This window comes from Strigops habroptila, chromosome 2 (assembly GCF_004027225.2).
Source record: "Strigops habroptila isolate Jane chromosome 2, bStrHab1.2.pri, whole genome shotgun sequence".
Lineage (NCBI taxonomy): Eukaryota > Metazoa > Chordata > Aves > Psittaciformes > Psittacidae > Strigops > Strigops habroptila.
Genome location: NC_044278.2, coordinates 29,367,862 through 29,391,834, shown reverse-complemented (window position 1 = coordinate 29,391,834; position 23,973 = coordinate 29,367,862). Strand labels below are relative to the sequence as shown.

The 23,973-nt window shown below is 43.4% G+C and overlaps 1 protein-coding gene across 4 annotated transcripts in view; it reads right to left on the bottom strand.

The window, feature by feature from the left end:
* The window catches only part of KCNE2 (potassium voltage-gated channel subfamily E regulatory subunit 2), a 40,502-nt gene extending 17,014 nt beyond the window's left edge, over window positions 1–23,488 (bottom strand). For 2 of the 4 annotated variants that reach the window (XM_030470635.1, XM_030470620.1), the window contains exons 1-2: window positions 16,570–20,137; window positions 12,890–13,575 (exon numbers count right to left, since the gene is read on the bottom strand). The gene's annotated coding sequence lies outside the window, so the exon portion shown is untranslated. Of the gene's footprint in view, window positions 1–12,889; window positions 13,576–16,569; window positions 20,138–23,393 lie in introns of those variants that run through there. The other 2 variants (XM_030470628.1, XM_030470639.1) reach the window with 2 other exon arrangements.
* Window positions 23,489–23,973: the final 485 nt, after the last annotated feature.

The window sequence follows — 23,973 nt, the reverse complement described above, 5'->3', positions numbered from 1 at the left end:
CATGCCTGGCCCACACAATGGCAAGTGGACTAAGGGACTAGATGCATCAACCATCAGTGTATCTATACGATGGAGGAGAGGAGTTGTAAGACACTTGTGTGCAGTGTGCCTGTGAGTTACCTAACCCAGTGGAGGTGATCCAGGATCTTCATTTTAAAGTACCTACTGCTATTGTAATGGCAGAAAACCCAGTAAAGGGTTCCTAATACAAATTGGTTATAATAGACACAACCAGATTTGAGCTAAAAGTTAGCAGTTTGGTCCCACAAACATTAAAGGGAATAGTCTGGATTCAAGTGGGGTTTTATTTGTCTGTCTCCTCCTTGTCTGCTCCAGATGCTTTCAGAACCGACAAACTTCAATTTAGTAGACTACAAGGGCTAGACTTCCTGCCTGGTTTTGCACATACTTGTCTCCACTGAAGTTAGCCTGAAGGATATCGCAAGTAAAAAACCATCACGCATCTCTCCAGTAACATAATTCAGGAGCCTTGCTTGATAAGGATACAGAGCTGACCTTTCTGACCACAATTCCCTCAACTCAGACAGGGTTCAAAATATTATATCCAGACCTGGATTCAAATGCTGCAGACCATTCATACATCTGTGTATCTGTATAAGAAGCTCAGCTTCAACTGTGCATGTTCCTCCATGTCAATACGTTCACTTTTGGCCTGAGATCTCAGTGTTGTGTCATGAGCTCGCCTTTGATCCTAGCCTGCAGTGAAAAACAGAGAGGTTCCTTACAGCAAACAGAATCTCCTCCAGAAGGACCCCAAACGTTCGAAATCCAAACGTAATAAGGTGGATGGGTTGGCTGAACTAAAAAAGGCATGAATTGGAGGGTTCCCCATCTCTGGGGGTTGATTTTGCCAGCCCACAGTCAGAATTATATTTTGCATAATTAAAATAAAAACACAGTTTCCGTAATTCAGGGCTCTCCCAGAGGAATTTCATCTTCTCAGAAGTGGAATCTCAAACCTCTCACCAAGGACAGAATTTCTCTAAAAACTGATCTGTAAAACTTTTTTCTGCTTTCTCTATTCAAAGTTTACTTTTGATAAGTATTCCCCTAATTTCTGAGAATTACCGTAAAGCTAATACACCAATGAAGTGCTCACCAATGGGTCAAAGAGTGATGTGTCAGTTGGGTATCCACTTATCAGGAGGACCAAAACCTGTGGGGAGAAGCCTGCTCACATTTCTTACTTGAAAGGCTCCATATCGGTCTGCATTTGGTGCTCAGCACAAAGCCATTTGTTTGACCTACAACTCTGGCTAAACATCACAATAAATAAAAAGGAACACGATTAGGTATAAAAATATCTGGGTCACTTTTGCCAGTGAAGCAAAAGCGGATTTAATCTCTTCCAGAGACATTTTTCTGTAAATCAGGACAATGGGATGTTCCTTTCTTTTTCTCTTGGAGTACGTGGGACACCACAGAGTATGCAGGTTCCACCAGCTCCAACTGGCATTGTTGTTCTAAATATCATTTCCAATTTGAAGTTCCAACTGAGGTCTTATTAAAGAAGCAAAATGTTTATCTTTCCCTTTAGATATCAGTTCGGTAGCAAAAGTCCAGGTCAGCGCCTTATGGTGACCCAAAATAGGTTCTTCCTAGGTTTTTAGGTATGCAGCTGAAAACTATGAGACAAACTGGCAGGCCATGAAGAAACGGCCAAATAAGAAGAAGTGGTGCTTTAACCTGGAAAGTTACAGGCATTTTGCTTAGGCTTGCACTGATAGATTTCTGTCTGGAAGTCTCAAAGATGCTTTAACCACACCACCAGCTTGGTCTAACAGTGACCACTCTTTTTGCTGGCATCTTTTGACAACCTCTATGTATTTTAAAGATCGCTTATAATTTCAGCAAATATCAGAAGATATTTGCTGAAAATACAGATACAGTTTTGCTCTTGTAACTCTAAACAATCTGGAAGCTTCCTGACACACTGCGTGTGGTGTGAGATTTTCTTTAACAAGTTGGAACTTTGATGGGAGCTTTATCTCACCAGGCAGGAACAGCATGAGCTGTATCCTGCAGCATCCCACAGCTGATACAAGTCTAAGGAAGTGTAAGAACATTGTTTCTGAAGGACGCAGACTCATGGATGCACACCACCCAGAGACAGAGCCTGGCTGCTGGCACAGAGCCGCCTCTAGGTATGCCATTCCAGGAGGTCTGCGTTTGCAGGACCGCATGCAGTGCTCTATCCTAGTATCTGTGGGCTGCCTTCTGGTAACAGGACCACCATGGACTTGAGCAGTTTGAATGAAAACATTGATTTGCTGACTCTCTTTCAGGAAAGCAACTGAAAGCGTAGACGTTCAAGCATACTGAGGTGTGTAATACCTTTTAAAATGAGTGGGAGCTAGGAATCAAAATAGCTTTGAGAAGCTGAGTGGTTTGTCCGGTCACTGAATGACTCTGTGATGGGACAAGAGACTGAACCTAGGTCTTCTTGGCTGTGACTGTCTCTGTTGACTCCTGATACCTTTGACGTAAAGACTGATGTATGAACACCATCCTCCACAGAATATGCATCAAAATGCTCGTTCTTATACAAAACCCTACCTTACAGCGAACATTCATGCTACCTGCATGATGAAAGTCTGCTTCAGAGTCCTCACAAGTCTGACAAGGACCCCTATTATTAATTCACAGATGAGCAGAATTTTTAATTGGTCATTAACAGCACATCGCAAGTGGCTGAAGCTCACATAATGAGATGAGCAAGGACCAAAGGCTCATCTGAACAGTCCTGGGCTTTGTGGAACTGGAGACCAAACGCTGTGTCAGGAATCATTAATAATGGATTGAAACCAACTACCCCATTTAAGTGGAAGAATTCAGGAGCTCATAGTCATCTTTGCAGTAGGACCTTATCCTGATTCATATCACTATATCTGAGCTCTTCCTGGATTAACTGGAACCCCAAAACAATGTTCCTGGTAAATTTTAGAGCACCTTCACCTCTAATCAGGGAAATACATGAAATGTGTGTGCAGAACCGGGATCAAAATTCAGAGCCTGCACAGCATCACAATAAGACTGAGGAAGAAAACACTGATTCCCTTATGAAATCTAATTGCCTTCCACCCCAGCCTAAAACTCAAACATTTCATCTTACTCTTGCAAAGGGAATAGAGTCTCAGGCAGGTGGGTGGGAAGAGGGAGGAGGGAGCCCAGGGGCGGTCTGCACGGTGCCTGGGCTACTGAGGAGTTGCGAGATGGGTCTGCCAAAACCTCATCCAAACCTAAAACTTTTGACAAGCTGGTGAACTCCTCATTTTGTTGCTACTGTTTCTTCAGCTAGCTGTCATGGTGATGGATTCAGTCCACAGACAGGGTGCTAACAAAATACTGTTGTATTCTGGAGAGCACTCTTCCTCTGTCCCTACCACTGGCTACTGTGAGAGGTTTGGCAGGAGCTCCTGAGTGTGCATATGAACAATCTCAGAGACAGATTAAACTAGAGGTTAGCCCATGGACATCAAAACAGTGTCCCTCCTCAGGGCTTGCTCTAACTCAGAAATCAGGATAGCAGCACCCGCAGCAGATAAGCACACATCTGGGCTTGGCCCACTTGAGTTAATGAATAACTTGCTGAAACGGTAACACATGAGCATCCCTCCAGCGAGATGATAAACTAGAGAATAAGTTGTCAAACTTCAGCTTTGATATATATATAATCTATGTATGAGTTATCCATTGAAATGGGGCCTGAATTTAGGAGACTCCAATGGACTGAGGAAGTTCCTGTGGAAGGGCAGCTGCAGCTGTACAAGCTTGCTGGGAACACTGCAGTGTGTGGAGGGGAGCATAGCAATAACTCTCCTAGTCAGGTTAATGCTCGCATAGAGATGCTTATACACGTGGGGTTACTCTGGAGGCAGCTGAGCATAGGCTGGTATTATTTACAGATGGAGCCAGGTGGAAGGAGGCATGATTTACACTGGCTGAGACGCACTTAGCCTTTCCGCTGAATCCGGCTGAGCACACCGAGGGCAGTTACTAGGATTCACAGTGCAGAAAACTGAATCAATATTTTTCCTCTTTGCAAGCTGGTCAGCGTTGGAGCTTGGCCACCCAAAAGGCTGGCGCCGAGGGCCAGATAACCCTACGAGTTGGCACTTAATGTTTACTCGCCCACGGTGACACGCACATTGGTCTTCGCTCTTGCTCTCTGCCTACACCCAGCTAAGGAGAAGGCAAGCCACAGGCTCAGCTCATCCACACCGGGTGCCGTTTTCGGGAGCGACCACACAGTGTCCCCACAGAGCTGTACTTCCATCCTTCCACCTACCAGCAGAAACCCGTCCAAATGGTAGCTCATCTGCATGCCCATAAATATACCCCCCTCCAGCGGTGCTCAAACCCCTACTTACATGGTTAGAGTTGGCAGGAAAATGATTCTGACCTTCAATTGCGACCAGTCCACTCAGTTCAGGCCTGGTGAGGCGAGTACGGAGAGTCATAAAAAACCCAACAAAAACCAACAAAAAACCCCCTCCAACAACATGTAAAGGTCAAAATTCAAGGTCTGCTGCTCATTGCTAAGACATAACACCAGAAACCTTCCTCGTTTGCATAATACATTTCATGCTGAGACCTGAAACGTCCCAAAAACAAAGGTAAGCAGTGTTAGCCCCATTTCACAGATGGACAAGCAAGCCAAGTGCCAAGTCCTCACAGAGGTGCATAGCAGACCTGAACCTGATTAGGCTCCTGTCTATCTAGGCTCACCCTGCTGGGTCACACTCCCAAATCCATGCAATAAGGTGATAATGTGGGGTTTTGTTCCCTTCTACCCTCAATATCTCCCTGTCTGAAGGATGGAGGTGAAGCAGCTCCCACCTTGCCATCAAGCTGTAGCTGTTGCACCCAGTTCAGCTGCCCCTGCAGGGTGGAAGCAAGCAACCTCCCTGACCTCCCTGGGCACACAGACCTGAGACCACCCCGCACATGCAGAAGCTAGCGTTTCAGAAGCACCCAGCCCACTACAGCAACCTTTAGGACACCTCCATATCCATGTGACCGCAACAGATATGCTCTGCATGCCAACAGCACTTCTGGAACACCAACACGTATCCAGAAGGGTAGAGCAAGGTGGGCCAGGATACTTTACCTCCCTCCCTTATCTCTTCAAACACAGTATGTCTCTTCAAAAGCTGGGCACTGCAGGTAGGACATGGGGTCCTTTCATCTACATCTCTGCAGCCAGACATGCCCACCTGACACTCAAGGATGGGGCTTTGGGGCCAGATAAGGCCCATGTAGTCCTCCCTCAATGAGGAGGAGAGGTGGAGAGGAGTAGGGGAGAGAAATACGTGCAGGGCTATGATTTCACAGAGCGGAGCTGCTGTGGCCATGGAATACACATGGGATCCCTGGCCAGACTGGCCACTGGGGGAAATGCAAACTGGAGGGCAGCACCAGGCAGAGGGGAAAAAGTTACAGGGTGCTTTCAAGACCAAGTGCAGGAGCAACCATCTTGAGACATGGAAACATACTTCTTTGAGTATGAAAACTTTCAGGAAGCCCACAGAAAGGAAAGCCCTTGGATAAGAGACAGATAACTCCTCACCTACCAGCAGGTTGCAGCAGATTCAAAGGAAAACTCAAAGCTCTCATCAAAGAGAATGGCAGTGACATGTCAGCACATGCATATGACAGTGGACCTTATCTTGCTATGGATGCATCACCAGCCTGGCAGCAATAGTCACTTTTTGGTTAGGATCATTGCTTCCTGGCAGCAAGGTGTCTGCCCCTAGGGCTAGGCCACCAGCCCTGCCTCATCTAGGTACCCATGCCATGCCTCCACCTACCCAGTTCACACCACCAGCCCTTCCATTAGTCAGTCCATTTAGCATCAAGGACTCTTCTGCTAAGGAGTCACCAGATGACGCTACCATTTTTGTTGCTCCATATTAACTTGCTGAGAACTCTCCTATTCCTCAGGATGACCCCCAAAAATACACCCTGAGCCACAAAAGAAGGGAACCAGTGAGCCTGGCTTTGAGCAACATAACTTTATGTTGATGGGTCATGGTGGAGCAACCCAAGAGAGAGCTACTGGACACAGGCTTGTGGCCCTAGCTCCACAAGTGGAAAGACAGAGGATCAGCACCTGGGATCAGATCCAAAAAACAAATGTTCACTCCCTCCTTTACCACATAGGCTTAAAGACATAGCAATACATGGACCGCTGCCCTGCACTGCCATCCTAGTGGAAAAGATTGTCTTATTCAGGAAAATCATAGCTGCCCTAGCCTCTCTTACCCAGTGCAGGCAAGTTGCCCCACACGGTTTTATTACTGATGGCACAGTCTGCTCGCTGTGGGCAGTACACATGCATCTAGGCCTGAATTGTGGAGAAACCCTGCATCCTACCCACCCCAGCAGACCAGAAGGTGAAAGCTTGACAACCAGAAAGTCCATGGGAGGCCATGGAGTAAATTAGGGGGAGCAAGCCATCCTGAGGTCAGGTGGTACCTCATGCAACAATGACCATGCAGAGCTGGAGGACAGATATCACAGAAAATGCCTGCCAGAAATTGCATAGTTGCACTGAGAGTCCTCCTGGTAGAAAGCCTCTATCTACCAAATCCAAAGGGATTTTTTCATTCAGGTCACCCATTCCTCTGCAGATCAGATCTGCTTTGATCAGGTCAGTCCAACAATGTTCTCTTTGAGGGCCCCTGTCAAAGGGGAAGGAAGTCAGTCAGGGAAAGTGGTAGGAAGCTCAACCCTATGTCCTCAACATCAAGGCTGAGCCCTTAAACCATAGGCAATCAGGCCGTTAGGGTCAGAGAGTTCCTTGAAATGGGGCCAGCGGGGTAACTGAGAGCCCTGGTGCTCTGTTTCAGCTCTATTTTTCCTCAGTACTCTTGGTTTTTATTGTCTTTAGGGAGAGATGCCTCATGCACCTTCTTTTACAGGCTGTGATACCACAGACTTTAGCAAGCGGAAGAGCAAATAGCCCTGAGCCCAGAGCAGCTGCCATGAATAGCTGGCAGAGGGATCTGAGGTCTGACTTATAGCTTGTTTAAGAAGAAAAGCCAGGCCAGCATGTGGCTTGTGATAATGCTCTCAGCCTTTCTCCCAGTATCATGACCCATCTCTTCTGGGTACCGTGAATATGAATGACTCCAGGATTGCACATTGCCTCAGTGATCAATGAGGAGCTTTCTTCTCTGTGTGGTGTCTCATGTGAGCTGCTTTCACTCCTTCCCTTCTTGTTAAGCAAGGCCTGCATGGTACATGCAGGGCAGGGGGATCTCTGTGGCAAACCTGTTGGTGCTGTCAGTCCTCTCTGCACCCTCTCCCTCACCGTACTAAGCCTGGGCTATAGTACTTGCAGCTGGAGTTTCTCACAGCGCTGAGTTGCTCCCCAGAGTAAGGGGAGGTGTAGGGAAGAGAGGGCTGACCAGCCTGCATGTCTTCCCTGAGGCTGTGCTCCCTTCATGGAGCCAGTGGTCCCAGACATGCAATATAATGGGAGCTGGCTTTCAGGAATTTCTTGCCAGAAGCTTCTCTGTGTGAGGCTGATGCACATTGCTGGCCCTTGACCACAGGAAAAGGCTTCACACTTGTCAACCAGAAAGTATTTTTACAATACGTGCCTTCCTCTGTACTCGTTGACCTGTAGGAGGGTCCTTCGCTGACCCCTGGTGTCTCACCTCAAAAGCAGAACATCCTCCCCACTATGTCTCATCCCTGTCTGAGGTTGAGCAGGACCGGCTGCTCACCTCTGGGGCAGGCTGGTGAGGAAGGTGTCCCAGGTCTTGCACCCAGCTGATCTCCCAGGCACCTCTCAGGCACCCAAAGATACACTTGGCAGAAGCTCAGGATGCGACTGAACTCCCCAATGTCATTTGGGTGGAGGATGCAGAGGGTCACACAGCACTGATAAAGATGAAAGTGGAGATCATCACATCATGGAGACTGGTATCTTGTGTCAACAGTCGAGAGAGTAAACACATGGCATGGGTGGTGGACAGAGAACTTCCAGGAAGCACTAGAACAAGAAGCACAGTCAGAGCTTCTGATTGGGGTGCTCAAGGGCCACATGAAGTGATCAAGAGAGGCACAGGTACAATCAAACCTTTTGTGACTGCATATTTGGAGATACTGTAGGACAACACACATCCTGCCTATGAGCTTAAAAACAGGGAAGATGCTTTGCTATGTCCTGGACAGCAGGAACAGAAGAGTAATACATCCAGTGTATGGTGCTGCTGACCTCCACAGTGATACTGGCCACACTGCAGTGACCTGCACTCCCACACTGGTGTGACAGCATCACTCTTCTTACTGAGCTGCATGGCAAAATCAGACAGCAGGCCCGCTCTGCAATGTCGTCATGGGATCACAGGACAATTCAGGTTGGAGGTGACTTCAGGAGGCCGTCTAGTCTAGCCTCACACTCAAGCATGGTTAGCTAAAAGGATATGCATGAGGCAGGTAAGTTAAGACTGAGGTAAGTATTAAGGGGGGCTTGACTGAAATGCTGCAGAGATTTATGGGAGAAATGCCATACACTATGGAATGTCATAGAGAGAGACAGATAGGGTGCTCTAATCCTTCACTGGAGCATTTCAAGAGCAATGCAGATACAGCCAGGGACAATGATAATAGCCAAGAATGAAGATTTGTTCATTCACTGCTCTTGCTCTGGAATTACTGCAGTAATTCCTAGGGTGCAGTGTTATCAGCACTGTTCTCAGACTAAAGCCAAAACACAGCACTGCACCAGCTACTAGGAAGAAAATTAACTGTTACAGCTGAAACCAGGACACTTACTCTTGATGAAAGCATTTGGCTTCATGGCTGCAGAGACATTCCCGTCTCCAGTCTTACCATGCACATGCCTGGTGCCAAGGCTCCTGCCAGACCTCCTAGCTGCAACTTTTTAGCCCTTCCACTGATGAAAAAAGCTACTAATTTCTGACCAATTAATGACTGTTCATTAATGTAGGTGACCTAAAAGTGTCTTCCTAGCAGTAGAAGCATATTTAATTTTAAAGCTTCAAACCTTCTCCATGCATGTCATGTCTGACTTCCCAAAATGATGAAAAAACATGGACCTTTATCTCACCTACAGCTTGCAATTGCTCTTGATCCTGAGAAAGCCTATCTTCCTCAGCCTCACATGTGTTGTCTGCCAGCGAGATCTCTGTGAATGCAGCTTGCACTTTCAACAGCGATGGTGATCTTTCTGGCTTTTTTGACTTACACATTATGTGGACATAGCCTCTTCACAGCTTCTAGCTCAGGTGTTATTCCTTAAAGAGTTCCCAATATGTTAGCTAAGAAGTTGCTCTCGTGGAAATATTGATTTCTTTCCTTTTTTTTTTTTTCTTAATGGCTTGGTGTTAAAATAAGACAACTTCTTCATGCAGGTAATAATCCAATAACCAGCTGTAGTCACACTATAGCCATGCTTCATGTAGAATTCATAAGCTACTACAGGCCAGCTCCAAGCCCTTCACACAGATTAGGTAGATGTTTTAAGCAGGAAAATGAAAAGTAATGGCAGAAGAAAGATGCTAACTCTTCTAATACCACTCAGTTCTTCTTGTTTAACTGGATGAACAACTCCTTTACTCACAAACTTATTATACACATTTCAAAAGACTGAGTTAACACTATTAGAAGTTTAACTTTAGCATTTCTAGACCCCTGGGAACAGAGATGTTAATAGAGATCCTGATTTTGTGCTTACATGGGAAAAAAGGAACAGGAATTATTTGCTGGCAGTTGAGGTGACTGGTTGGTTGTGCTCTTATCCTGCAGCCTGTTGAACACAAATAGCTCCCTATAGACACTGGGAAACATAGAGATGAGTTCAAAGAGCAAGGTCTGTAACATATGACTGGGCTCTCCACTGATTGTGCCTGTCAAATTTCAACCCTCAGCAGATTTGCTGTCGCCCTTCTTAGAAATGTGGTTAGATATTTTTCTTCCCAAACTGGAAAAAATGTAGGTTTTTTTTTCCACTCTCCCATAACATAAAAGTGACTAGATGTCTTTGCTAAAACTTCCGCTCACACAGGCAGATTTAACCTTCAGGCAAACTCCAAGCATGGAAAACTCAATCTCTAAAGGTGAGTGTTTTGGAAAGTTAGAAGAGTGTGAAAAATAGGAGCTATAATGGAAACTATCCCTGCAGTAGTAGGCAAATGATTGTATTACCATATTGGAATCCATCTCCACAGTGTTTCGTGTTTCAAGCCAACCCTGTAATGCACAGTGCACCAAAGACAAACAAAGCCAATAATGAACTGACCAAAATTCAATGTTATTCCAAGAAACATAGTTGAGGTGAAGTAAGTTATGTGGAATGGAAGTTGAGGTTAACTGAACACAAAGACAAAGGAACTTGTGCAGTTTTGGGTATGTGTAGTAAATATCTTTGCCTTTGCATCTGGTACAAATTGGAGATTGCCATGCAGAAAGTGCATACCCTGGGCCAAAACAGTGGTTGGTCTTAAAAATATTTCAATTGTCTTCGAAAACTAAATATTGTTTCTCTAGGATTTGTGTTTGTGTAGCTTCAAGATATTCCATAGGGAACTCTGTAGAGTGCCAATGTTAAGATAAAATTACCCTACTATCTGAGGCAGAACCGAAAAGTTTAAAAGAAAGGCTCCTTTACCTCTGAGACAAGGTCCCCGATGAGTCTCATGGAGATGGCACTTCTAGAGAAAGTTGTTAGTTGAGGAGAAGTATGTGCTCCCCATTCCACCTTTCTAACAGAGTCTCTTCCTTCTTGGTAGCTGTCTGCTTGATGGCTTTTTTCCCCAAACCATGCTCTCTGCAATTTGTTAGTTTGCCTTTCCCTGTACACTCCTTTACTGGAGGGGAGAGCTAGGATGGAGAACGACTGCAGAGATACATAAGCAATGACCAAAATGATATTTCAAATTTCAAGTCCCTTTTAGGTGCACAGCTGAACTGAGCAACTTCTTTTTCTCTTGGTCTGAGCACTCCTGTCTCATTGTCCTTTCCACTTTTGCACTATTTTTCACTTCACAGCATTAGCTACCTTATGATCAGTAGCTGAAGAGCTACATGGAGCCAAGCATTCTGCGCTTGTACTTAAAACAGTGACCTGGGGAGATGGATCCTGTTAGCTTTAGGACATACAGTATGGAAACCTGCATTAAACTGCTCACACTAACTAGGCAAGAACGAAACAAGTGTTTTTAAGGTGTGACTCATCTGGCCAAAAGTAGGTGATTGATATAGGGTAAGGTGAAATATACTCTGCAAGTGCTTATTTGTCTTTACTGACTCTGAAGGGTACTCAGGGTGATTAGTCCTGCTGGAAATGCCTACATTGTCAATATCTGCACATGACCAGATGATCCTAGCACTGCTTTCTGGTGGAAGTCAGGCCACTGACTGCATCTAACAGACAATATCCTGATTGTCAGTATTACCAACCAGCATATTACCGTTACCGACTTTGAATGCTGGAAAAACTTTGAAGCAAAGAAAGGCTGTGATAGCAGGGTAAAGTCTGATGGTTTCTAAGTGAAACTGTGGGTCATTTCAAAATCCTCATGTCTTGATGGTTTCTTCAGCAAGTATCAACATAATCTGTTAAAATAACAGCACTCATTGGTGGGCTCTGAGCTCTTGAGCTTGACAGGAAAATCTGAGCCCAGGAAGGAAAAAGAGATGTATGGTACAAGAGCATAAAAAACCCAAAGAGGCAGAAGGAAGAAAGAAGAGATATATGGGAGCAAATAAATCAAGAGAGGCAGGAATGAGACAAAAAAAAAAAACCCACAGAGAAACATGAAAGGACTGTTTCTGCCTAAACCTTCCCTAATCCCAGACTGGTATTTCTGGGAGTAACCTCACAGCCTATATGAGGAAAATGGCACTGTGCTCCTAAAATGTAGCAGGGTCATCAGAGATCAGAGGGTTCCCCATTTGCTACTGGTCCTCATGGTCTTTATCAGACACATTGCATGTCAATGTTCTTTGAGATCCAGATGATCTTCTCTCCTTTCCAGCCTGTCCCTTACAACTCTTTTTTCCTATTTTATCTGGTTTTGCAATTTTCCTCTGCACTTCATGGGTCTCCAAATCCATCAGATTTGAAATCATGTCCCTTTGTCCTGTACAATGCTTAACTCCCCAAACCTTCCCTGATAGAATGGGAGATGGTGCTTTCTTTCTCACCCTGGCAGGCAGTTTTCTTGCACCCTCACAGCTCTGGGCATCAGGCTGTACATTTACCAAGTCTTGTTTCTCTCTGTCCTTCAGCCTTACAGAGACATGTGAAAACCAAAGGTGGAACAAAAGAGCAGCTGAAGAAGGGAACAGGGCATATGTTTCTGAGATGAGAGATCTGCTAACATAGAGGTTTCACCTGCTCAGACACTCTCAAGCCTTCAAACCCATGCTACAGCCCCTTGAGGTGGGTGTACATCAATGCACCTGTTCAAACTGCACGTCACCACTTCAAGGATGGGGACAATGAGGTTTGGGAAAAACAGGAGATATTTGGGAGTCTGTAGGAAGTTTGAGAGATCTCTTTCTCTTGTCCTCTCACTAATTCCCCTGCCGTCTTTTCTTGGAACATCTGATTGTCTTTAGAAATCTGCACAGGAAGGACTCCACTGTGCAACAATGGCACAAGTCACTACTGGCCTGGGTCCCATTGTAGCAGAAGGATGGGACGTGGGGCATAGGGGAAGGGTCACTTGCATTTACAGTTGCCCATTTCCACTCCTTCCTCCTTTAATTCCCTGGTAACATGTGACCCTGTCCCCAAGGCTGCTCCCCTTTTGACACATTTACCCCATATGCGCAAACCCTGACATTTTCTGGGCTAATCATCCTCCTCTGCACAGGTTGGTCTACTTACCAGAGTCTAGTTCAAGATTATCTTTTTGCCATCCATAGTCGCTGTATTTTCTTTCAGGGTTGCTGCTGCTCCCTTCAAATTGGGTGCTGTCATTTCAGTGGTGGAAACATCTTTCTCCTGGTTCCCAGAACACAGCAAGGGGGGTAATAGTGGCAGGGAGCAGCAGACATTTTCTTCTCTAGTCTTCATCTGGGTTTAATATGTGTGTCTTTTCCCTTGCAAAGGCCAAGTTGATCTTGCTTCATAGTTGAGTATGGCTGTAACAGGTCATTGTCTTTCAGGTCAGTGGACTGGCTGTACACAAGAGAAACCAGGATCAGATACTATGTATAGCTTGTCTTGCACCTTTTCCCTCTCTTGGACCCAAGCTCTGGTGTCCTGACTAGCTGCCAACTGCACATTTGCATTCCCTAAGCCTCTCAAGAACTTGCCCCCCTGTTTCCAGGAGCAGACAACATTCCAAGGCCTCAGGAAAGCCATGCTGGCTGGGTGAGGAGCAGAACCGCAGAAGCCATCCCGTGGATAAAGTTGTGAAGGACTGGAAGGAGAAAGGGCTGATTCAGCTTCACAGTTTGTTGGTCAGGGCCAAGTTCTGCTTACTTGCATCCATGCAAGTTTGTGGGATCCATGAATTCAGCGCAGTGTCTTTTCAGTGAGGTGCAGGATGTAAATATCTTGGTTTAGGACTGGAAAGACAGACAGATAGAGGGTTTCAACTTAGTTTCAGTGCTGCAACATGAGCTTCCCCAAGGAGCCTGTCTGAACCTGGAAGAGTTGGCTACTGCGCTGAAAGATAAAACAGTGAAGAGCTAACATGGCTTATAATGACTTGACTGAACCCAGATAGTAATTTAAAGGCTAGTTTCCTATGAGCCCAGCTGCAAGGGACTGTTGGGATGCAGCACATCAACTTTGGCCCGTCAACACTGAAGTTATTCTGAAGCTATCTGGCCCACATTCACTCACTGGTTAGCTCAGCCATTTCTGAGCTCAGGAAAATGCCAACCCACCTCTGTCTCCAATTCTCAGAAATGTTAGCTAAACAAGACTCAGCATTAAACTCAGAGTAAAATGAAAACAGAGCATGGCAGGGAAAGGATTTTGCTGTTGCAAATCGACTACAAGGCAAAGAAAGCTTGATCTTTATAAGTGTTTATTATAAAAACTATATACGATGACGTATGAGCTTTAAGATTTTAATGGGTATACTTCTGCTAGATAAGAAAAAAAATGTAGGCAACTTGACACAGTAACTCCTGATGCCAATTGCATGTCACTGAAGTCCACAGAAATACTTGCAGAGGTAATCATAAGAAACAGCAATGAAAATAGGGCCATCTTAAGAACCCATTGTGCAAGAGTACTGGGTCCACTTGCTTCAAGTTTGCTCACTTGCAGTCAAATCCACCAGCACTGTACACGCTGATCAGACTCTCACCTGAATCCTTCTTTACTACAACTTTACATTGTGAGTACCAACAATCACTACTGTTCTGCCTGCCACAGAGTTAAAATTATACCGATGCTACACCTACCATGAGCAAAGGTAAATAAAATCATGGTAGCCATGATACGCTAGCACCTTCTGGAGAGACTTTCAATGCCATGGCTTGCCATGGAAACATTTAATTTCCTGTAATTTTTTTTGTTAGCTATGCAGCTAAACATCTGTTTGTGCCTTTGAGAAACATCACTGACACTGCTACTACCACAAGAAGAAAAATTAAGAAGACAAAGACAGGTAGACATTTTTGCACATGCATCTTTCCCTTCACACATCTACCTTGTGTTTAAGACCAGAAAAGCATGTTGGAAATATAAAGGTCTGAGGCATATATGGAATACACTTTACATTTACCTTCTGGAAATCTACTGTCCTGAAGCCAAAAATCATTCTTTTCCTGCTTCTTTCCCACCATTTTTATTACACTTACAGTGGCTCTACAGCTGGCGCAATTTAAAATAATACCATTTCCAAGGCATGACAACGGTTGTGGCAGTTCATTGCTGCATTTCTAATCGTCTCATTTTGCCCTGCATCTGCATGATTTAGAATTCTTTATAGTGCTCTGTAAATGGGTGTCCATTAAGTAATCCATAAAAATCTTTTAACCTAAGGTCAATGTTTGGCTTACAGTGACTATATTTAAATATCATTAGTGGAATCCTGCATTTTGATTAATCTATTCCATATAAAGTAAACTCACTGTAATTTCATTTTTTTTTAACTGTAGGCAGAGTATGAGATTCACATTTCTTTAGTAAAACTGAGGGGGTGGGAATGTGATTTGATTACGAGAGTAAATATAAGATCATATGACTGAAAAATTAATAGCTTCCCTTTTTCCAATTTAATCTATTAAAATAACTTTAGAAAAGGCTCAAGGCCTGAAATATTTGACTACTATTCAGTAAACCATCCAAACAGCTTAGCAGAGTCCACTGTGGAAAATCCTTGATTGACTTTCTGCAGGATAACTGAACACTTAGGTTTTCAATCTATACCTTTTGCAGCATTTTCTTACACATTCTTACTATTTTGGACAGCTGAGAATTTATTGGGCTTTTTCATGATGAAAAAAATCATGTGGATATTTCAATGGAGTGTTTATTGTTAACTGAGTTCAGACTCCAGAAATAACTAATGTTTTCTATCCTAGATAAATTCACATTGAGAATTGGACAATGTCACAACTGAGTCCCATCAAATAGATCCCAATAGATCATTTAGATTTGGTGAGGAAAGATTTGTCTAAGGAAGTCTCGAGTTAAAAAAAATGAAACTCTATTACATCTAGTGAAAAATATAAAGCACATTTTCCCCAAAAAAGTATGTGCAATATCCATTGAAAACTTGGCTTGAAAATCCTTATTGTGTGGGTGTGGAACATCTAAATTATTCAGAGTGTTTGCTGGTGGGAGGTGGAGTGCTATTCCACTGAGATACCAAATAAAAACTATTCCAGGTCACTCCTGAAAATTACTCCAGACTAAAAGAACTAAAGTATCCAATAGTTTGAAGTTTAATTGCCTCAAGTCCTATATGGCTCTCTGTACTCCTTCACATACTGTTACCATCTGGGTAATAATGATAATGTAACCTATTGCAGGAGAATGAGTTGAGTCTTTAATGATTTCTCCTAGTAGAGTCTCATGCCTCAAAATGTCATGCACAATGCAGTACTCTGGATTGTTTTGGCCAGAGCTCAAGAACCTGAAGTGCTGTGGAGAAGCTTGTGTTGCCATTGAAAAAACATGCCAGTTTGAAGAAAGTCTCCAATATTATCAGTCAAACACATCTTTTTGCCTTTAAATGTACCTTAACAAATTACCAAAAATTCCAAGGTGTTTCTCCATAGTCTTTATGCTATTAAGCCCTTAATTAATAGCATTCAGTGTAATGGCAACAAGCCACTGTCAGAGAACAAGGATATGTTAGGGTAAGATCTCCCTAGTGCTGTAGAAGACAGAAACATACAGAAACAAACACAAACCCTCCAGTCATCATTCAGCCTCATTGTGATTCCTTAAGGATTCTTTAGCATCTAGCAGCTAATAGTCTGCTGAGGTAGAGCTTCTGTGGACGCAGCTGTTTCTTTGATGTAAAGAAAAATGACAGCATGAGCAAGTAGTGTCAGAAAATCTTGTATGTAATAAAGATAGAGACTGCAGTTAAATACCTGATGAAGTCATAATGCCAGTCTCATTGATGTGAGGGCTACCTCCATAGTAACAATAACAAGCTGAGTTTGTCCTAACGGAGGGGTTCAATACAATCCCTTCTCCATTTGCAAGTCTTCCAGATGTATTTCCTGTAAAGTAAGTAGATAAACCTTTAGTTAATGAACAACTTGCCCAGTACCAAAACTGGTAAAGGATTGTGATTATTGCTCCAAATTCGCTCCTTGCTAAGTGTGCAAGCGACAGATGGCAGTGAGCTTCCCTGCTACACAGCCTAGGACACAGGTTATGGATGTAAGTTCTAAGTTCTAAGTTCCTGTTCTAAGTTGATCAAAAAGGCAATCCAACATACTTGCAGACATATATATACTCAAACACACAACCACTCAAACAATAGTGGAGTCCTCAAGAATGGAAGGTTTCCCTCACGGATTGACCTGACCCTTCCTTTCAAACACCTACCTTTCAAATGCAGAGCCTCCTGCCTCTTACAAAGCTGCCATGTCACCCTTTGCCAAGGGTAGGGCTCAAGATCTACCTCCCCACTAGATATCCACAGCCTGAGGACAGACTTGGGAAAGTATCCCTCCTGAAGAACCTGAAAATGTTTGCTCATGACTTGCAGCTACTTTTTGTGACACAGACATTATTCAGAGTTCCCCTCCCAGAAGGTCTCTCCATGGCGTGGAACTGACAATATGCTGGGAAGGTAGAGATTCAGACTACCTGTGGCTACTGAAACAGTCATAAATTTCCTGTTTCATTTGTGCATATCTTTAAACCGATATATACAGAAGGTCAAATAGATGTCTGTAAGAGCTGCAGAAGGAAAATACCACCTCCTAAAACTCTCACACCAACCACTTCTTTACACCAAGTTGAATCCAAACAGAAGAGAGATGTTTTGCTGTACCTGAGCAACTTGCTACCTCCAAAGATGTCAGAGGTTTTTCTTTGGAAAGAGTGTAAGAAACAGGTCATATAATAAAGTTCTTTCCCTGACACACCTTCTGTGTTTCTGGCAATCAGTGATTTACCATTTGGGATGGAGGCTGTCGCCAGTGTTTATTAGCTACAAACAAACCTATCCTACATGAATTTGTCTTATCTGTCTTCCAACTGATTTAAACCTTTGGCCTCCACAATATGTTGTGATTAAGAATTTCTCAACTTAATTACATATTGAATTAAAAAGTCCTTCCTTTGGTCTGTTTTAAAACCTCTGTCTGATACTTTTATTAGCTTCCCCTTATTTCTTTTATTACCAGGAACGATGAGTAATCCTTCCCTGTTCCTCATTCTTCATAATTTTATGAACCTACATTACCATTCATCTCTTTTCCAATCTAGTAGTCTCTTTTCCTACAGAAACCATTCATATTTCTCATCAGCTTTATTTCCCTCCCTTCTATCTTTTTCTAGCTGTGGTAACCAGAACTGATCTGAATAGAGGCATAATCTATCCTGTGTTTTGTTTTAGTTTTTTCTAGTCATTGCTACCTGTCTTTCTCTCATTTTGACCATCACTGAACACTGAGCTGGCTTTTCAGGGAATTGTCCAGACTCCCAGACCAATTTTCTGAACAGCAGCAGCTCAGCAGATCCCCACTCTGTTCATAGCTAGGGTGGGTTTTTTTCCCCCTGTATGCATTGTCTTGCATGTACGAATATTGCACTTCATATGCCATTTTATCACTTGGTCATGCAGTATTGTCAGTGCCTTCTGAAACTCTTTGCAGTTCACTTTAGACTGTGTAAAGCCATACATGACTTCTGTACTGTTTGTGTAGGAATGACTGTGGAATTTCACTAGTGGTCATTTCTAAGCATGATGGGCAGCACTGGTCCCAGCTGACATCCCTGTGAGATCCCACCGATGAGTTCCCCCCATTTTTCCCTCTTTCCATTTTATCCGATGGCTCATTTATTTAACAGCCTGTGCTGACTGGCCTTGTCAAAAGCTTTTCAAAACTCACTGTTATCCACATGGTTCTTTATTCCACAAGGTGTAGTGGCTGATGCAGGTGACAGAGAGCACATTGTAAGCATCAGTTCAACTGTACCCACTTGGTTTCCCTTTGTACTCTAGTGTCTAAGCCCTCTAGTCCTGATAATACATTATTATTCATTTCATCAGTTGGTTGTTAGCTGCTTCTGATGTTTCGCCTTCATACAGTTGCTCAGGTTTTCCCTGGTAAAGATATTCTCCTGCATGGGAACTTCTGTATGATCCACTATAGAAAAACACTAGCACAATAAAGTTTACTGCTATAGCTGTTGCAAAACACTTCTACACATTTTTTCAGATAGTCATATACATTGGTTCTCAAAGGTCTCCACTTCTCACTGCAACCATAAAAGCAACAGCAAAAGGATTACTGTCCCTACAGCCACTCATTCACCACAAGACACCCAAGCCTGTTCTCTGTCCCTGCATTAGCAGACAATCTGATGTGCAACCTTTTTCTCTTTCACTGTCTTTTTCGTGAAAGAACGGTCAGAAATTCATTTAAGCACTATTCTTCTGTTATCATTTGCATAAGTTGCAAGGAGAACATTTTTTTTCCAGGGAATCTTGTAAGAGTTTTCCAAGCCTTAGCCATGAAGAAATAATTACCCCCTACCTGTTGGCCAAACAGCTGCTGTAATTCGATTCCTGCTCCTTTCTTTTTGGTTCCTATTCTCCTGGAGAATTGCTAGCTATTGCTGAAATTTGCATTGTGCCTGGTTTTATTAATTCATCAAATGCCAATGAACTGGTTCCTCATTCTGTTTGACCAGCTGTTTCATATAATCTGTTGTTACAATTGGCTTTAAAAATCTCCCAGGAGGAGCACAATAACTCAAATTTGTCAGATCTGCAGTAATTCATGAAAGATGGTTAGTATGTGGAAATCCACATTTCTGAAACACAAGTATCAAGATACCAGTCCTATTGTTGAAACCAAGATGGGACTTCCAATATAACCCACTTGTCACTTACAATTCCCTCCCCCCCTCCATATTACTGCATAGCCTGAAATTTTCCATGTTTGGTCTTAGTCCAGGATTCACTATTCAATGTATTTTCTGTTAAGAGAGAAGAAAATAAGTTCAGATTAGCACTGAACAATCTGAACAATTAAAAAAATTACTCAGATGCTCCTTATACTTGGATAACTCAAGGAACGTTTTCTTTAAAGCCTCACATTTGACATGTGTCTAAGAGGAACGTGTGGTTTGCCTTGATAGAAGAAATATGGTAATGAATACTCCAACATTTTCTACATTGTAATTTGTAATTGTCCTTGCTGGTTTAGCAATAAGTATATAAGTATAATGTTCAGAGAGTTTCTAGTTATGGTTGTTTGACTGCAACACAGAACTTTTTGTTATCTTATCTGCCTCAGGAGTTACATAAGATGTCATTTGGAAACCACTGTCTGGCATATATGATGTCAAATGCATGTACCCTGAAGAGATTCTCAGCATTTTCTTTACAAAACCTGTGGCGTAATGCTTTTTTCCTGCAGCACCTTCTTGCCTGTACAACAGTTCTGTATAAAACAGTTAAAGCTCTCAGTTACTGGCTGGGCTTAAACCATGACATGGGCATAAACCTCTATGTGAAATAACAGATTTTTAAATCATAAATTTTTTAATCCATTATGGTATTCATAGGAAATGCAGTTAAATGCAATTAGAGAAGCAGCAACCAGGTCTTTCATAAAAGTTCAATTCCCTGATAGCATAAAGCAATATATCATTAATGAACAGTTACTTATATCAGTTTAGGCCTCATCTTCAGATTCAACTGGTCAGAAAATGTTTGGTATCATCCACCACGTGCAGCCTGGTAGCATAAGAGCAGTTATGTCTATGTGGAGACTTCCTAAAAGCAGCTTAAGATCATCCCTACACTGCAAAGTAAGGTGGGCACACAAGCTGGATTCAAGCACACTTCTCATCCATATTACAGGACCTACACATCCATGCCCTCCTTGGAGGAACCCCACTTGGGCTGCTCATTGGTTCATCCACCCTTCCTGCACGCAGTCCACTGACAGAAGAGCCTGGGCTCCAACTCTGGCCACTGAACTCCAAACTCCTCTGCTTTAGAGAGTCAGAAGCCCTCCTTGCTACTGGTCCTCTGGAACATGCATGCAAATGGGGTGGGATGGTGGTGGGAGCAAGCCTAGATTTCAGAGCAGGTTCAGAGCCAGAGTGTGACACAGAAGCTGATGCTGGCTCCACAGCCTTATTGGCAACAGCAGGTAGGGACCAGGAGTGGTGTCTCCAAGGTCAGCACTGGCACAAGTAGTCTTGGACTGCCCACCTCATGTGGCTGAGAAGCAGCGTGTTAACAGCTAGCAATGGAAAATAGTTCAGCTATGGGAAGAGGAACTTTTGTCCTGCTGGGTACCCTGGAAGCAGCTCCCTAAAGAAACTGCAGGAGATGCCCCACCTCTCCCCTCTATGCCTACAACAGCTCTTCCAATCTGCACGGTTTCAGCCTGTGCAGCAGCCTGAAATGCAGAAGATGCAGAATTGGGTGTACTGTCCTTAGCTCTGATATCTAATTTTGTGTGTCTTCAGGAGACTGGCTCTTCAAAGCACCCAGCTGCTGCTCCTGGGTCTCGTGCATAGTTTACTTCCTCAGAGAACAAGGAACGTCTTTCAGCTTCATTAGCAGTAGGTAATCCTGCTGACTTTAGATGCAATGAGATCCCTGGTTTAGCTTCCTTGTGGGAATGACTGCTTACAAATAAAACATAGCCAGCTTGCGGTTAAAGCACAGGATCTTTGCTCTATTCCTGGAATTGCAGCAGATTTCCTGTGTGGCTTTGGACAAGTCACGTAAGCCAAAGTATTCAAACCTGGGGCCAAGCCGCTGGGTGCTCAGCAGCTTGAAAATCAGGTGTTTGTTTATTTGTCTAAGTATAGATTTAGGACCCTTATTTTTGGCATCCATTTTTTAAAAATCTTTGGCCTGTGTGTCTCAGAGTCAGCATCTATATGGCCATGTTACGCAGCCAGCCAAACCCCCTGTCAATTTCGGGGAGAGCACTGATGTCAGGCTAATTATCTACACAAGAATTCAGGTGCCTGTCTTTAGTTTACAAGGCTGATCATGTGGGGCTTCATCTCTCTGAGCCAATAACTTCCACCTGTGAATGAAGAGGACCCAGGACCACACTTCTAGCTCTTCAGGCCTTTCAGAGGCTCAGCATGTTACAGGTGGCAATGCTCTACTCCCTTATCCAAACACAGAATTGTAAAAATGATCGTTTGTACTGGTGTTTATTATTATACCCCTGTAGTTATACTTGATTTGGACAGTCATTGAATATCTCTTTTGTATTCTCAGTGAGGAAAAACTCAACACTTGCTGGGCAGAATGGTCTAGCAGTTGTTCTCATCCTGAAAATTAAATAGATTTTTTTTTTCCCTAAAAAAGGAATCCCAGAATTTGCTTGCTAGTTTTTTTGTTCTCACTTCTCCCCAAGATATAAGCCTTCTGTCAGGATACAATCACCAGAAAATATAATCTAGTACCTTTTTAAACAGAAAAATGCAAGGTAGAAGTCCAAACCCACTAATTATTTTTCATTCCTTGTTTTAAATAACCTGTCAAAATAAACAAATACCTTCTAGGCTGCGACTTTCAATGGCAATTTTTAGTGCTGGCTGAATTTTAACAGTCAAGTTATAACAACACTACACCCTTATTGGGAGTGGCATGTATGCTACCATGGTAAAAATACTTTCAATGTGCAGACACTGTATGGTATTTTAATAGAAATATCCTTTTTAGTTTTGCTGGCAGATTCCTCAGGCGAAGCTGGCTGATTGGAGAATATACCCCCAGGCTGGCCAGCTGCATGCTGTGTTCAGCACACTGCTCTTACACAGGAGGGGGTTATCAGGAAGGAGGACTAGAGTATCTAATCTTAGCTCTCATTAAGACCTCCATAGTGGAGCCTAACAGGAGACACCAATGACGTATTTCATACCCAGAAAGATTGAGGACTGGTGTTGGGTTTTTTTCCAGTACGCAGTAGACCTGTCAGATTATGTGGCACAAAGCAGGTACAAAAGCAGGTGAAGTCTCTAAAAATACTGGTGGTGAGTGAGATTTCCTAGCAAAGTGGATTAAAAATCCAAGGGAATCTTTAAACCAAATATTGGCTTTTGTAGAACAACAAAACCAGGATAGTGTTTCCACTCAGCCATAAAAGTTACTGCGGTTGTGTAATCATGTTGAGTTGTGGCCTTAGGAGAAGTTATAAAGCAGCTGCAGCAAATTAACTTTTCAAAAGTTATTATGGATTGGATGGAATCTAGAAAATTCCCCCATGTTATTTTTTTTTAATAGAACTATAAAATGAACAGCCATGGATGGGAGCTCATCTCAAGTCTCTCACCCTGCACAGAGAGACCTGAAGACCTCAAGGGGAAATGTAAAGCCAGCAGCTCCCCTCTGGTCAGAACAGACACCCTCTCCCAAAAATGAGTGGACATCTTTCTGGATCCCAAAGAATCCAGCCAAAGGAATGCCACTATAGAGGTCTGGTAGACCTTACATAAGATATAAATTTCTGGGGTGATCTGAAATGTCTGGCTTCTTGCAAAACAGTTGGAGATAATCACACCTGAGAAAGGGGGGTGTAACACCACAGAGAAACCCAGGGGAGGGTTGCCACAGCTGGCACAGGGGCATAATCTGGGTTCAGTATGGTACTGTAAATGGGAAGTCACTGGTTCTCAGGTTAAAAAACAGCACTTGATCTCCTGGGTTCCAGCAAGCCCAGAGCTCATCCAGAGCAACACCCTCTGACCTCACCTGGGAAGAAGTTATGGTCACTCAACTAATAGGAAGCACCTTGGCTTTCTGGGAGGAGGCAGCTGCCAACCTTATCCAAAGTGTAATTTCAGAAAGAACAGCACAGCTTTGCAGACCACTTTGAGGCTGCTGAGCCTGTGGAGTAAGCAAAAGACAGAGGATCCATACAACAGCAGGAAATAAACCAACAGTACTGCATAAAAAGATGCGAAGAAAAAGACATCGGCAGAAAAAGACCAAGACAAAAGTCATGGTCACCGCAGTCATAAGTATTTGGACTAGAAAATTTGTCATTTGGGAAATGAACATGCTTGAAAACTCCTGGACTGAGCCATGAGAAAATCATACAGTAATAGTCAGAAACATGTGGGGTGGGGGCAGGCAGGCATATTAGAAAAGAGCATGTCTTGATGATGAATGAAATCCATACTGAAACTGATTTAGGACAAATGCCTTACATCTTAACCCACAAAAGCTCTTGAATTAGACCTTAAAGAAGCAAGGCACTAGAAACGCATTACCTCTGACTTTTTTTCTGTAATCTTTTGCCCAGTCAGTGGTCTGAAATGTACATACCTGT